The sequence below is a fragment of the Apis florea genome, unplaced genomic scaffold, assembly GCF_048593485.1.
Source record: "Apis florea isolate Af1SG1 unplaced genomic scaffold, ASM4859348v1 contig_1914_pilon, whole genome shotgun sequence".
Classification (NCBI taxonomy): Eukaryota; Metazoa; Arthropoda; class Insecta; order Hymenoptera; family Apidae; genus Apis; species Apis florea.
The window spans coordinates 2458590-2475665 of NW_028256504.1; the positions used below are offsets into that span (position 1 = coordinate 2458590).

The 17076-nt window shown below is 35.8% G+C and overlaps 2 protein-coding genes across 2 annotated transcripts in view; one reads left to right on the forward strand and one right to left on the reverse strand.

Annotated features, from left to right (window-relative positions):
* LOC100863282 (uncharacterized) overlaps nt 1-17076 on the reverse strand; it is a 77346-nt gene that overhangs the window by 39928 nt on the left and 20342 nt on the right. The gene's annotated exons all lie outside the window — the stretch shown is intronic.
* Nucleotides 1-17076, forward strand: part of wmd (serine-threonine kinase receptor-associated protein wmd) — a 54564-nt gene that overhangs the window by 11263 nt on the left and 26225 nt on the right. The gene's annotated exons all lie outside the window — the stretch shown is intronic.

Here is a 17076-nt window from a genome sequence, read left to right on the forward strand (position 1 = left end):
ATGAACTCTGTGGCTAACTCTTGGGCAAAGAGTCTGGGGAATTCTTCTCGGGGGGGGGGGGGGGATTAAAGCCGGATAACTCGTTAAATTTCCGAGATTACCGTGGAAACGAAAGATTATGAGGATGCCGGGTGAATTAATTTCGATATCAAGATTCTCGCGATACGATTGTGTTTCTTTCGTAATTTGAAAAAGAAGAGGAAAGTAATTTACGAGCGTAAAAATGAAATTGAAGAGATGATCAAGCTATAAAAATTCCCCTAGATTATACTTCGTCGCCAAATATCTATTCTTCGATTGTGCAAGAAAATTCAATCCAACGATAAACGAAAAAATTATTGAATATATTAAATATATTTTCGAACAATTTTCGATAAATCGAACCGAATTGAAAAATTCCCCAAGGCAAGATATACATATATATATATATATATATTCCATTCTTGGATCGCGTGCAAGAAAATTCAAAACCAACGATGAAAAATAAAAATTGATATTATATTAACTCGAACAATTTTCGAAATAAATCGAATTGAATTGAAAAATTCAAGATATATTTCGTCACTAAATATCTATTCTTCGATTGCAAAAAAGGTATATATTAATAATGTATTAATAAAATCGCGAAAGTTTGGAAAAAAGAAAGGAATCGTTCGTTCTCTAGGCGAGGATGGATACGTACAACGTATAGCAGCTTGATCCCTTGATTACAGGAGAAATCTCGAGGCAAGAGCCGGATGAACGGTTGCTTCTTGATATTCACCGTGCAACGAGGTGCTTAGACGGTTAGGATTTGCGGATTATGTTTATAGGATTAGGATCTATCCATCTTTCTCTCTGGGGAGAGAAGCCTTTCAACAATTCGGCGCGTATAGCGGTGGTACGCCTGCAGCTAGGGAATCGGAACGCAGCGAAGTTGTGAATAAATTGTGTTGGACGATCGCCGCTGCCTTTCTCTCTTGCGCGTGTTGGTAAATAATTGATCGTCGAGTTTGAAACGTTCGATTAATTAGGGATCGTGTATATATTTTAAGAAGAAAAGCGTTTCAGGCGAGGCGTTTTTAATTGGAAATTGGAATTGGGGAATTATGACGATTATCGTTTGTAGATAAAACAGATTTGAAAGAAACTTAGGTTATGTTTCCCCCCCAAAATTTGTAATTTCGTCGATTCAATTTGGGAAATGTTATCTCGATTAGAATTCTGTGCCAACCTGTGCGTGTGAGACACGAGGCTGCAAAAAAGGAAGGAAATTTCTGTGAAAGTGTTTTAATTGGACGAAAAGCCGCGTAACGAGAACAATTAAATCTTAACCGTGCTTTTAAACGGTTTTTTAATTAATTTTCGCATCTTCGATAATTGTTATCATAAATTTCTCCACGTTTCGTTTTTACCAGTCGAATTATTCGTCGCGTTAATAATTTATTAATATTAATTATATATCAAGTTTATGTTTCGATTTAAAATTTCAAAGTTTTATAAAATTCATCTTCGATTTGTTTTTTAAAAAACGCTTTTTTTTTTTTCTTTTCTCGCTGTCTCTTCATCTTTTCGCTGAATTTTCTTATTCCATGAACGTTTAATACGAAAACTTCCGACAGTTGATTTTCGCCACGGTTTAATTTAATAATTCGATCTCGTCTCGTATCGATCATATCTTCGTTATTCATTCATGTAGTGATATCCATTCCCCCCCTCCCCCCCGGAACTCGATACTCTTTTAAACCTCAACAATACAATAATTACGAAAATGAAACGAATAATCTAATTCATTGTTTCGAAATCGTTCGAATTGAAACGTTTAATGCATTTTCGCTCAAAACAAAAAAAAAAAAAAAAAAAAAAGGAAAAGAAAATCAGAGAATATAAATGTGTAAAAATAATAATTCTACGAGATAGAGTCATCGCGATAATTGAATTTTTCTCGTTTCATTTCTTGTATATATAATTGTTTATTTCGCGTTGTGTATCCAATACATCGAAAATTATCAAGCTCGAAACAAAAACGAGATATAACGTACAGTCAATCGCAAAAGTCTGAAAATTCATCTATCTATCTTGAAAGGTATAATCAAAATTTTCATCATTTATTTCTTTCTACATATCGTACAAGTTGAATTAAAAATAAATATTTCTTTATAAGAGCATTTTAAGATATAAAATTATTTTAAATATTATAATTAAAAATTAAAAAATTTATCGCGTTCGTACGTTTAAAAAGAAACTTTAAAGAGATTTGATTTCATTCCTTCGAAGCGAGGAAAAAAAAATCCATATAAAATTTCATTCTTGATTTCCATAATACTTACCACGGGTAAATTTTCATAAGATTGTTGTTGCACACAATACTTTTGTGACTGGCTGTATCGCGGTTGTTTCAACCACCGTTTACCCACGGTAGGTAATAAAATATTTTCGTTATTTGGAGAGCAGAGATCGACACTGCGTGTGCTCGCTTCAATATTATCATTTCGAATCGGTATCGCCGTTTCACTTTTAAATCAAGTTTGCTCAACTTTGGAATCAGATGTATTAATAATCCGCGCGCGCGAATATTTTAAATCGAAATATCCGATTATACGATCGGAGAGATTTTTTACACGAAATAAAATTTCGAATAGATTAAATTTTTTCGAAAATTGTTCCCCTTCTTTTCCAAATTTTCGTATCACGATTTACGCACAGATATATATATATATATACACACACACATATACATGCACTATCGCATTCGTTCCATCGAAACCTGTATCGAGATAATTAAAATTTAAACGCGTATTACGCTCGATCGGTATAACAGGTAAATATTCAATTTTACGTGTACCGATGGAAAAGAATAACATACACGACACGGAGATAGAATTTTCGAGGAGTTAATCGGATTTGTCTGTCCACGTTTTGTTTTCCCTCTTGTTACGAGATTTTTGATCAAAATAGCCGTGTAGTGATCCGTGAAAATCATTGAACATATTTTACACCGGGGAATCGTATTTATGCAACAATTTTTCGAAAAATATCGTTCTACTAGATTTTTCACCAATTTTTTCTAATCGATGCTAAATAAGAAAATGCACGATATAACATCAATTCGTTATTAGAAGGATCGCATAACGCTCGAAATTAAATACAATCGAATTTTTCTTTTGCCTGTAAAGATCGTTTTAAAACGATCGATAAAAACGAATCTTTTGCGAACGAAATTTAATTAAAGAAATTCAGATTTTTCAAATATATATATATAAACTGAATTGAAAATGGACGGATGAAAGGAGCGGCGTCTCGGGCGATGAAAGGCGGAGGGGGGAGCAGGAATAAAAAGGGAGAAAATGGAACGCACACGGACTTTTTCAATTTTCTCCTCGACGATATGTAATCTCGGGGTGGGAAGAGATTTCGTGGCGCAGGAAAAGTCACGAACGACCCTAATCCCTAAATCCCTCGGTGCCTAAGAAGATCCTTCCTCGCGTGGCGAATATCAAGCTTCTCGCCATGGAGAGTAGCCAGAAAGGGCTCCGCTCTAATTACGGATATCACGCGATATAATATATATATATACATATCCTCTCTTTAAACTCGTAACTTTCTGAAATGAAATTTTTAACGAGATAGTAAACATTTTTCTTTCCCTCTCTTCTTCTTTTAATATTTCGATTTCGACGATTCTCTTTGGATCCTTGAAAATTTACCCTCGAATATGTTAAAAGCTTCGATTTATATTCCTTGGAATTTTTCTTAATGATCACTTCGAGTCTGCCTGAAATATATATTATCCTCGAGAATTTTATTCCCATATCGATTCGTATTGTTTCGCGGTGGGATAAATTTTCGGTGGATCAATCCTGTTAAACGGATTTCAAAATTTTCTCCCCTTCCTTCGAAGGAAACGAAAGAAGGACAAAACAGAGAAATGCTTACTTCTTCAAACGCCTCGACTCTTTTGTCCTCTCTTCCCAGCCGTATAACTTTCAAAATCCCCGTTTGGAAGGGAGCACAATCGGCTCGAAAGGGTCTCTACGCGCCACTCTCCCTCCGCCCATCCCCTTTTCTCATTGTTTGCACGTACGTACGCGTTCCACGCGATCGACCGCGAAATCTCCGAGCTTTCGATACCTCGAAAGGATTTTAACCGAGGATCTCCTCTCTATTCAGAGGAGAATTGAAACGAACCTTTTTTTTTTTTTTTTTTCTGAATCTAATCCTTGGAAAGTCTCGGTTGACGATTAATTTTATTTTATTACCCTTCTTCCCTTTGATCTTCCTTTTTTTTTTTTTTTTTGGAGCAAGATTTTATTAATCAATGAGAAAAAAATAGGATGGAAGGAAGAGTACACGTTGGAGACGTTTCTGGCGAGGCTCGATCGAGAGAGATTGGGAAATTAGGGGGGGTTGGGTCCCGTGGAGCCTCTAATGAACCGCGCAAACAAGCAGGAGGAGGGGGAAAGACGGGAAAGAGGGCCGCAAGGGGCGCTTAGGGTAATCAAGAATTAACGGATAATCCGTGATGAAAAATTAATCGCGTGAACGATCGCTTTGAAGTTTAATTGAATTTCGAATGATCGAGGGATTAAAGGTGTTGTTTAATTCGTAATCTTGTTTTCAACGGATCGAATTATCCGCCCGATGGATACGTATGTATAATCGTCGTTTGAATGAAGAGATAAAAGTTGCCTGTGTGAAAGAGAGTTTGGCGTTTTGCGTGTATGGATATGGAAATGAGTAAGATTTGAAAGATGTAGAGAGAGAGAGAGAGAGAGAGAGAAACGGCAAACAATGTTCGGTTGACTTAAAGATTCGAGGACATTGTTCTGTGAAAGGTGGGCCGCATAATGGATGGAGAGAGGTGTCTTTGTTGGACGGCCAACTACGCGAAGGATAAACTTTGGTAGAGAATCGTTGGATTTTTAAAATAGAAAGATTCTTTTAAATGGAAAGTTTGTTGCTTCGAATATTTTCTTCGAGAAAGTATGTTACGATTTTAGGATATGGAAATCCTATCTTGGATTTAATTTATCTCTCGAAATGTATTCAGAGTTGAACAGAGTAGATTTTTTTTAATATGGAAAGTTGTGCATGCCTTTATAGGCAATCTAGGGATCCCTAGATCTAAGAGCATTATAAATATGCTGCTCATAGGAACAAGAGTAGAATCCAGGAATCTAAAATTGAATCAGCAATAAAAAAAAATTATGGATTCTATTTCCAAAATCACGTCTCAATTTCGACTTTTCCATTTTTATACTCTTGTTAAAGTATTCAGAATTCAATATATATTCTTTTAATCTAGATAGATACAAACTCTTTGCAGGGAATCTAGGGATCCCTAGATCTAAGGATATGAAGAATCTAGGAGTCTATAAATTCTACAAAGATCAATAATAAAAAAAATTATCAATTCTGTTTCTCTAAATCACAATCTCAATTTCGACTTTTATCCTCTGGTTAAAGTATTCAGAATTCACATATACATTCATTTAATACAAATAGAAAATTCTATTTTCTATCTTTGTGGGAATCCCTAGATTTAAGGATACAAATCTAATTTATTTTTCAAGATACTTTGAAATATACGTTGTTCAGAAAAGTTTTGAATCCAGAGATCTACAAATTGAATTAGTAGAAGGATCAGAAATAAAAAAAAAAAAAATTCTAAAATCACGTCTCAATCTCGACCTATTTCCGTCCCTTTATCCTCCCCTCGTTCGAATATATATTGCCGTGTTACACGCGGATCGTGCGTCCTCGTTCTTCGTCTTCACTTTCGTCCATCATCCACGCTCCGTTTCCAGATTTCTCGATGGAGAAACCACGATCTCGATTGGTTAATATCCCAACATCGTTCCCAACTTGATAGCCAATCACGTGGCACAGCCGCTGTTCATTTGTTTTGCGGGGCAATGTGCCATCCAATTTTCTTCCCTCACGATCGATTCTCTCCAGTCAACCTAACTGCGCGTCTTCCCTTGTCCCGCCGTTTGTCACCTGTCCTTTCTACCCAACACCGTCCCTACATCAAGATTACCTACGTCGATTTCTTTTTCCTTGCCATTCCTTCCATACCGGTTTATTCATTTTCTCGTTCTGATTTCTTCCACATCGACTATAATTTCGAGAGTAAAACTTTTTGCTCAAATTAAGTTAATATTTCGAAAGAATTTTATAGTCGAATGGATTTTCGATTTTAGGCGAATACTATTCGAGAATAAAACTTTCGAACAGATGAACGATGGATACAGAATCTAGGAGAAATTTTAACGAGTTTGAGCAACCGTTCCCTCAATCACGCGTTAATTCCAGAAATTACAGAGTTTTTCACTTTCAAATATATCGCTTCAAACCTTTCGCTTATCTTCAAAAAAAAAAAATTGCCAAAGTATCGAAGGATATTCCCTTCCCTTCTTTTTCGAAAGTTTAATCTTCGAATCATCCGTTGCAAAATCTCATCTCGACTGTACACAATTTGTCTCGTCGAAAAATTCCTCCATCCAATCTATTATCTAACTTCGAAACAGCGTTTGGTCCTCGAAACTGTGTTTGGCCAAGGGATATTACACTCTACGCCACTTGAGCTTCACGTACACGCATAAATATTAGCATAGGCACCCTTTCAACGCGAAGTGTGGAGAAGCTCCACAGTTAATAGGTTTGATAGAAATTCAAACGCGGCCATTTTTATCCCATAAATTGTACAAGATTCGAAGAAGGAACGTTATTGCAGTGTAAATTGAACCGCTCAATCATAATTAAAACATCGATAAGAAAGTTATTTTAAAAAATTTCTTTATTACCAAAAATTCCCTATATTACTAAAAATTACTGTTCGGACAGATGGCACAAGGTGGTGAGAACAACAGAGAGAAAAATTTCCCTCGCTTCGTATATTTAGAAACATTTCGGTCAACGTGGTCCTCGAGACGACATTCTCCAGCCGGTCTCCTTCTGCTTCAGAAGGATTATTGTAAACACTCGCGGAACAGCGCAACCCGAGAAAACTTTGTGAATGGCGAGCTCCTCCCACTCATTCCAAGAGAATTTTCCTTAGATGTCGCTCGATCAGAGGGCGACTGGTGTCATTGGTCGCTCGTGAAGATGAAGGGAGCTTTAGAGGATACCAGAATCTTTCGAATTTTTAGAATTTTTTCCTAACCGAAGAATCTAACTTAACCCAACCAACCTAGCCCAACCTAACCTAACCCAATCTAACCCAACCTAACTCAATCTTCGAGAACTTTCTCTGCCAAGTTCTTGTAACTTTGGATCTAGTGATAATGCGAACATCCTCCATTAAGATGTGTGGTCAATTTAAAAGCTTATTTTTGGCCTCTAAATTTTTCCTCTAACTATTGATAAACTATTTGAAGACTAATTTAATGATGATTTATCTAGTTATTGTGAAAGCATCGAGGAGGAACACATAGAAAGTGATAGTTCAGACAGTGATATTATCAGGCAGGAAAAAGAAGATGTGTTTTGTGATCTGAAAGTGATAATTGAAATAGACGATTGGATGAAAGAACAGTGAATTGGAAATTATGTGCAAACGATATTGATACGCCAGCCGTTCGAACACGTGACAATAATATATATAATAAATATACAATTTTGAAACGTGGATCGGATAGAAACGAAGAAGTTTCTTGGAACAATAATGCTAATGGGTTTCGTATAAAGAAAGAAAAAGTTAATAATCCTAATAAAAGTTTCGAACGAATTTTTACGTTCTTTGAAAAATTCTACTATTTTTCTACTCTAAAAAATTTCAATAAAAAAATACATTATGCAAAAATACTTATCACATTTTCATAACATAATATAAACAATGCCGGAAACGGAATTATTAAAATCACCCGTCGTTTTTATGCGTCGTTTCAACAGTCGTTTAACTTATATTTTTATCCCGAAATCTCAATAATTCGAATATGCCGAATAATCCACGACGATGGTATTTGATGAATCGGCCGCGACGCGAATACCCGAAAAGTCGTATTGTGCTCGTACGCGACGCGAAATCGTGGATTATTCAGAGCGTTAACCGGTTATAAATGTCGCCCCAAATGTTGCGCCTCTCCCCCCCCCCCCCCACCCCACCCCGCCCTTTCACAGTCCATCGATAGCGCCGATCGAAACGAGGGGGGGGCTCTCACTCGTGGTTTCCAGAGAGGAAGAGGGGGGAGGGGGGTGTGGCGGTGGAAATAACGATAATGCAAGTTTTACGCGGTTGATTGGACCTATTGTATGGATCTGGAAATAAATAAACATTGCATTGGAGACGTTATTTCCTTCGGATTATCAAATATCGAAAGGGATATTTGTTAGAGAAGAAAAAAGAAAGAAGAAGAAACTGGGAGGAGACGTCGAATTTTCTGTATTTTGTAACTAACGGTGACTAACCTTTAAACGCGGAGGTCGATCGCGAATTTTCAATCAAAGCCTTGAAATTAACTCGAAACGGATTCCCGCGCCGTTTGTCAAACATTCGATCGAACCTCGAAACTCGATTTTTCTGTATAAACAGTATCACCCGCGTGCTATTTTATAACTGGAGAACTTCGTCTCTCCCCGTGTTCACATCGGAAAATTCGATAATCTCGAGTCGTTTGGTCGGCTCGTCGTGTTTTTAATGTGAAAATAATTCGAAACGAAAAATTAAAAATGAAAGAAAAGAACGCGTAATTTTATTAATTTGTATCGTTGTATTTCCATTTCGTCCGTCGAAACGGAGCAAACTGGATTGGAAACTTCTGGTCATCTTCACGTTCTTTCCTGCTTTATCGACTTATCCGAGAAATTACGCGAATTAATTAAACGACGCGTTTACACGAAACAACAAACGCGTAAAAACGAAATTTCTGTATCGCATCGCGTAGAAATCTCGAAATTGGTGTTTGTTTTAGACGATCAGTTTTCTTTGTTTCTTGTTTCTTGTTTTTTTTTTTTTTTTTTTTTCGACAAGGGATGATTAAACGATTCGATAATTCATTAGCTTCGCGGGAATAATTTGTAACGTAAAGATATCTGCGCGTTCGAATTGTGTTTCGACACGTTGAAGCTTTATAATAGTGAATAATAGGGATCTTTTGGTTTAAAAGGTTTTTTTGATTTATTTCGACACGACTTCCGGTGTCCAAAGATATCAGATTACGTAAAGAAGAGGGTAATTCTTCTGATCGTTTATCGTGTTAAAATTAGGAAGAATTTTAACAGCTACAACTCCTAAGATGATTACTTTCATTAGTTCGTAATAAATGAAAGATCGTTAGAAGCACGGAATCTTCCTCTTTAAAAATGAGGTCGTTGGAAGCGCCGCAACCTTGCTCTTTAAAACGCATACTCACGATGCGCCTTCTGGTTTTAAAATTATCGTCGTTCTTCGAAGGAGAAGAATAATTTTTAAATTATTACTTTAAAAATTCGGACTTTGAACCACTGCTCTATCTTCGAAGATAGTAGCGATATCTGTGTCGAGAGTTTGTCTCGCTACGACTTCCGGTTCCCGAGATATCATCGTGCAAAGAGAAAATAATTTTCAATCGTTATCTTGATTAAATCCTATCGAAATTAGGAAAAATTTGACTCGCTATAATTCCGAAGATAACGACTTCCGGTTGATAAGTGCAACACCGTCAGAAGCGTTAAACCTTCCCCTTTAAAATGCTTTTTCATTTATCTCGCTACGACTTCCGGTTCCCGAGATATCATCGTGTAAAGAGAAAGTAATTTTTAATCGTTTATCCTAAATTTTATTTTAAATCCTATTATCGAAATTAGGAAAAATTTGACTCGCTATAATTCCGAAGATAACGACTTCCGGTTGATAAGTCGAAACACCATTAGAAGCGTTAAACCTTCCCCTTTAAAATGTTTTTTCGTTCGTCTCGCTACGACTTTCGGTTACCTAGATATCGTCGTGTAAAGGAAAGGATAATTTTTTGATCACTATCTTATCTTTATCGTCGTCCTCTTGCTCATACAAGTTAATGTTATATAATGCACGTTGCCACGAGAGAGAATAAAGAGGAGAACGAAGGAGACGACGATGAAAAGAAAGACCCCTCGTTTCTCATTGGCCTATCCCAAATTCCAGACAAGTGACAGACACGAGTCGAGGAGGAAATATAGGCCGCTAGACCGTCGTCTCATTCATAATCTCTACTCCACTGTGTCTCAAGCGCGTTATGGGCGGTTCGAGCGCTTTTATCTCGGCGATCGGGATGAATCAAAAATTGAGATTTAACGAGAAAATTTCTTCTTCTTAGATCACAATTTTGACGAAACATTTCTCGCTGACCGTATTATTATTTCTTATAATCGTACAAGAATTTTCGCTCGCGACGAGATAAAAAATTCACGCTTCTTAATTCTCCTTCTAAAATATAAAAACACTCGAGTAAGAGAAAAATATTTATCATAGGGAGAATATCAAGAGTGAAATAAGAGACAAGAGAGAAAAATAGAGGAAAGGGGAAACGCTCGAAAGGGATTAATTAGAGGCCCAGCGGAGAAATTAATGCGGCGTTGCCCACTTTTAAACGAAACTTGGCGAGAAAGTTGTTTGAAAGAGTCGCGCGATTCCCGAATTTCTCCAGCCTTCTCGGGGCTAATTTATGCTGAAGAAAATTTCTAGGCGGCGTGCACGGTTATTGGGAGGGGAAAGTGTCGCCTCGCCACGTTTTAAAACCTTGGGCAAAGTTCATATTTCTTCTCTGCGAGACTCCAGACGACTCGTTAAGCTCGATTCATATGCGAACCGCGTCCACCATTGGTTGGAAGAGGAGGGTAGAGAAGGGGAAAGAAGGATGGATGGGGAGGAAAGGGGAAAAAGCCTGAGCCGATCTCAAAGATCGAATTTATTCGTAAGTTTCATTCTGTACAAAGGAATCCGAGTTGGGTGGAAATTTTGAAAGCGATGAAAGAATTGACCTAAGGTGTAGATTGAATGGGATTTCATTCTTTGATGCTTCGAAAGTTTGATGATATTCGTTTAATTTTATAATTTGGATTATGTTTAGTTTAGTGATCCAAGTATCTGGCCAAATTATAGCAGCACTATGATTAAATTTGGATAGTGTTTGATTGAGATCCAAATATCTGACTTTGAAAATATCCAAACTATAGTAGCCATTGTGATATTCATTAAATTTTATGATTTATTATTATTGGATAATATTTAATTGAAATTAGTATCTGGCCAAACTAGTATGATATTCGTTAAGTTTGGATAGTGTTTAATTGAGATTCAAGTATCTGACTTTGAAAATATCCAAAGTAGCCATTGTGATATTTATTAAATTTTATAATTTATTATTATTGGATAATATTTAATTGAAATTAGTATCTGGCCAAACTATAATAGCCACTGATATTCGTTAAGTTTGGATAGTGTTTAATTGAGATTCAAGTATCTGACTTTGAAAATATCCAAAGTAGCCATTGTGATATTCATTAAATTTTATAATTTGGATAATATTTAATTGAAATTAGTATCTGGCCAAACTATAATATGATATTCGTTAAGTTTGGATAGTGTTTAATTGAGATTCGAGTATCTGACTTTGAAAATATCCAAAGTATAGTAGCCATTGTGATATTCATTAAATTTTATAATTTGGATAATATTTAATTGAAATTAGTATCTGGCCAAACTATAGTATGATATTCGTTAAGTTTGGATAGTGTTTAATTGAGATTCGAGTATCTGACTTTGAAATCATTCAAAGTATAGGCATTGTGATATTTATTAAATTTTCACTATAATTTGCATAATGTTTAATTATGGATCCAAACCATACCTGATCAAATTATTATAGCCACTATGATATTCATTAAATTGTACAATTTGGATAGTGTTTAATTGAGATCTAAGTATCTGGTCTTGAAAATATCCAAACTATAGTAGCCATTTGTGATATTTATTAAATTTTCACTATAATTTGGATAATATTTAATTGAGATTCCAAGTATCTGGCCAAACAATAGTACCCACTATGATATTCATTAAATTTTCACTATAATTTGGATAATATTTAATTGAGATTCCAAGTATCTGGCCAAACAATAGTACCCACTATGATATTCATTAAATTTTCACTATAATTTAGATAGTGTTTAATTGTGGATCTAAGTATCTGGCCAAACAATAGTACCCACTATGATATTCATTAAATTTTCATTATAATTTGGATAATATTTAATTGAGATCCCAAGTATCTAGTTGTGAACATCCAAACTATAGTAGCCATTATGATATTCATTAAATTTTCACTATAATTTGGATAATATTTAATTGAGATTCCAAGTATCTGGCCAAACAATAGTACCCACTATGATATTCATTAAATTTTCACTATAATGTGGATAGTGTCTAATTGTAGATCCCAAGTATCTAGTTGTGAACATCCAAACTATAGTAGCCATTATGATATTCATTAAATTTTCACTATAATTTGGATAATATTTAATTGAGATCCCAAGTATCTAGCTGTGAACATCCAAACTATAGTAGCCATTAAATTTTCATTATAATTTCATATTCATTATAATTTGAATACTGTTTAATTGAGATCCAAGTATCTGACCTTGAAATATCAACAAACTCTTTCTCACAAACTCTTCCTCACAAACTCTTCCTCACAGTTTCTTCTTCGTTCTCACATATTCCAAAAGATATACATATGATTTCGTCATAACGTTCGAATTAAAGAACAAAGAAATTCAATCAAAAGTATACGAATACAATCGCGTTAATCATGGAACAACGCGACGTTCCATTTCCTCGTTGTACACGATTCGACTTTGGAGCATCGATGCACCAACGATCCCACCAAACGAAGAGAAACGATCGAAGAGAGGAGGAAAGTGTTACGGAGATCGATACGAGCGCGCGGAATAGAAACACATCCGACTGATAATTGCACGCATTTTCCCAATAATACTACCCTCCTCCACTTATTGTGGATCACATCCGTGTGTTTCGTTATTATTCAACGAGAGAACGTGATTGGGAAATAATTTACGCCGAGGAGAAAAATAATACCACGAGTGACAAGTTACCATTGTTGTTGTTGTCGTCGTCGTCGTCCTCTTGACATCTCGCTGAAGATGAAAGAGAATGTCGTAACGCGATCTTCCGCTTGTTGGAACGAGTTTGCATCTCCTCTGTAATTTCACGTTTCCCTTATTCCGGTCAACGTCTGTCCCAGGAAGATATTCAACGAGTCATTGGAATATTAAAGGAATACGAGTTCACAGAAAAATGCTCGATTTGAAGAAACATTGTTTTGGAATTTTAATTTTGTGATCCAAAGAACATTTATTTATCTATGTATGAATAGTTTTCGCAACAACAAAACGAAGAACGTGTAAAAGAGAAACGAGAATTTACTCGTACATCTTCACGAAGATGAAGAAATTGGAGCATCGAATGGAAATGCAAAGGAATTATCGAGTGTAAAAGAAATGTGTTGATGGATAAGGAAAAAGAAGAAAATAGGTTGTTCTAAATATACGTTTAATCAGGTAATAATAAAAAGAGGAGTGAAGAAGAAAGGAGAAAAAAAGTTTCTGTCATTCGTTCTCATATCGTCTCTCACATCTCTCTCGCCTCTCATCAACTTATTTTCATTACTAAAAAAATAAGTTCGTTCTCTTTTCGAGAAATTCCCATTTTTCTTCCTCCCCCTCCTACTAGAATTCTTTTCAACTTTTCCTTTTTCTTTTTCAACAAGAAATTAAGAAAGAAGAGGAAGAGAGAGGAAAGAAGAGGGAGAAGATATATCCTTTGGAAGTGGCGAAAGGACGAGACACGTTTAATTACTGCCAGCCATCCCTCCTTTTTCTCGAGCCAACCAAGGCTTTGTTGTGCTCCCAGCTTGGAGACATCTCCCCCAGACTGAAAAGTCCGGTTGGAAGGTTTCCAAGCAAGGTTTCAAAATTTTGCACGAGTTTTGATATCCACGTAACGTGAATATACAATGTGCCTTTTGTTTCGAGTTTCCCTACCTCTTAAAAAGAGAGAGAGAGAGAAAAAAAAACGGATCTCCTCGACCCTCGATTCGCAGCAAAAAGGGAAATGTAAATATCAATTACTTGAATGGGAGGAGTCGAAGAAATCTACTTTGTTTAAAAACGACATGTTACGACACGTGTCAGATATTAATTTCAATATTGCTTGAAATTACGTTGGACCGATCGTTCATCGAACAGGAATTCGAGAAAACATTGACATTGCCCTTTGAAAATTGATCGCGAAAGGTTAAGGATGGAGGAGGCTCGAATCAAGCAGTTTCTATTTTCGTCTCGCGATATCGATTCGCCTCTGCCTCGCTTGTAGACAGATACGGAAAAAAATGAAAAGAGATTTTACCTCGATTTCGACTTCTCTCTAAGATTCGTAAATTTATGTAAAAGAAAAAGGAGAAGTGAGAAAAATAGAGGGTTTTTTCTTAAAAAGAGAATGGAGCTTACTCTCAGCAATGAGGAATTAAAAGTCAGGAAAGGAGAGAGAAAAAAATATTGCAATGTTAATCCTGTTGATTAATTAACAACCACTTAAGAATCAATTAAATAGCAACTTGTTTCGATTAATATGATCCTTTGGAAAGTGTTTTAGTTTTCTTACGTATCTATCTCTTCGAAAGTGTAAGAATCAACAGATGACATTACAATTATTCTAATTGTCGTTTCAGACGATTTTCTATTAAAAGTGAAATGGATGCCCGAAATTTCGAACTCATGATAATAAACGCAATACGTAACGAGAGGCAGTTCGAATGGAAAACGAAATTATCGATCGGATCGAAATCGAAGAAAGCAACGAAAATATCCTCCACCATCTTGATCGATCTACTTCAGTGATTCTCAACCTTTTTTCCAGGGCTATTTGCATTACTCTATGGAAGAAGATTGAAAATCTTGTTGTAAAATATACTTTTTAAAAGTTTGTTTTATTAAAGCAATACGATATAAAAAAAATATAAGATTACAAAAAAATAATAATTTTAACACACGATTATACAGGCAATGTTAAAGCCTCAAATTATAAAAATAGAAGGCGACAAAGGAGTGCAAAGGATAAATAATTTAAAAATTTGGCGGCACATAAATTAAAAGAATTTTATTTTATCGATCGAAACATCTAAAATTAGCATATGTATTCTTAATGATCAGGATTTCTTTTATTCATATAAAAAATTTGGAAAAATAAATTATCACACTCCGCAAAAATCAAATAAATAATTTGAACTGAACGTAGTGTCAATTGATAAAAAGAATAAATAATTTTCATTTCGAGAGGAGTCTGGCACAGTGGTTGAGAACCACTGATCTGCTTAGTTGCTGTTACTTGGATTATTATTTAGAATGTGATTCAAGCGAAAGATCCAAGATGGGTAATTTGAAAAATTGAAAAAAGGATCGATCCTGTAAATCGACTGTGCAAAAATTAAAGTTCTGTGTAAGATAGAATTACACTTTAACGAATTACTTTGCCTTGGTATTTATTGGGTTTTTGAATCTTTGACGAACGCCCAATGCCAAGATTTAAATTGGAAAAATCGAAATTGGAGGATCCAAGTGGTTTAAGTTGGAAGGATCGACAGGTTCCTGAGGTTCCTCTTGAGCCTGCATTGCTTATGGATATGGATTCGTTCTATGAATAAGAAAAATCGACACTGCACAGATTAGAATTTCGGTATAAGATAGGATCACCTTTAACGAACTGCTTTGATATTAGATATATTTATTGAGTCTTTGACGAACGTCGAATATCCATGATCCGATTACTATTTTACGTGAGACGATAGAATTTTGGAGAGCGAAGATCATAGCCGTTATTGGATACTCGATCCCGTCACGCGTTACACGAAAATAAATTGAAGGAATTTTATAATATAATTTTAATATGCAACCTTGCATATTAATTATTAAAGATGTTTATTTTGTTGATTAAAAACTCGTATCTGATGATTTCGTTTTGTGCAAAATTTAACAATAGATCCACAGATTGAGAAACTTCAAAAATAATAAGAGACGAGATAATTTTTTGAACAGTTTTCAGTTGTCTCCTCCTGCAAAAGTTTCCAACAAGATGCACAGATTGATAAACATTGTTCGCTAGATCTTTGTCCTCCTCGAAATCCGCGTCGAAAATCAGTTTCGACGATCGAATAAATTATTCGACCGGGTTGAATAATCGTTCGACCGCCGCCAGCCACTCCCCTCCCCCGCCCAAGATTTAATCCAGTGGAAGAGGTCCGCGTTTAACGCGACACGAGCGCGGCTTTCGCTCGATCGGTAACGATTGATCGGCTGCAGACGATCCCGTATCTGGTCGGACACGTGTTTAACGCCTCGTTTTAATTTAACGAAATTGGGTCGTGGTTAGTCGCCACGCTTCGCGCGCCGGATTCTAATTCACCGGATTCGATTAAAATAAACGGTCATCGGAAAGCTTAGCTTAGTTTAGAAAATTTATTAACGATCAATCGTGGGTTAGGCTCCTTCCCCTTAACGAAATTCGAAATTTCCTAGCCGGGAATTTTCGAAACGTTCGTTTCTTTCGTAACGTTTCTCTATGGGCGGGTAAGTTGGATCTAGGGATCCCTAGATTCTTTAGAAGGAGGTTTCCAAGTTTACCTAAAAGTATTTCGATATATTTTTTTTAAAGAACGAATTTGTGAAAAAGCTTAGACTTTTCAGTTTTATTTAAGAATATTAAAGAATATTTTAATATGAAAGATAAATTAGATCTAGGGATCCCTAGAAAACACGTATGGCTTTTTAACTTAATGCTTAGAAAGGACATTAAACGGAACGAAAATAATGGTTTCGAAGAGTATAGAAGGAGGTTTAGAAATTCGATTAAAATAATCGTCGAAAAGCTTAGCCTCGTTAGAAATTCGATGGGAAGAGGGGAGTAGCCGTGGTGGTGTCCAACGATTGTGGTGGAACCAGTTAAAAGAACGCGTTGGAAGGGAGAAATAGTTAACAGGGATGATTGGGTTTGGGAATGGATCGAACGTGTCGATAGTAATTGCGTTTTAAACGCTGCCTTCTTTCGCGAGATAGACTTTTTTTTCGAAG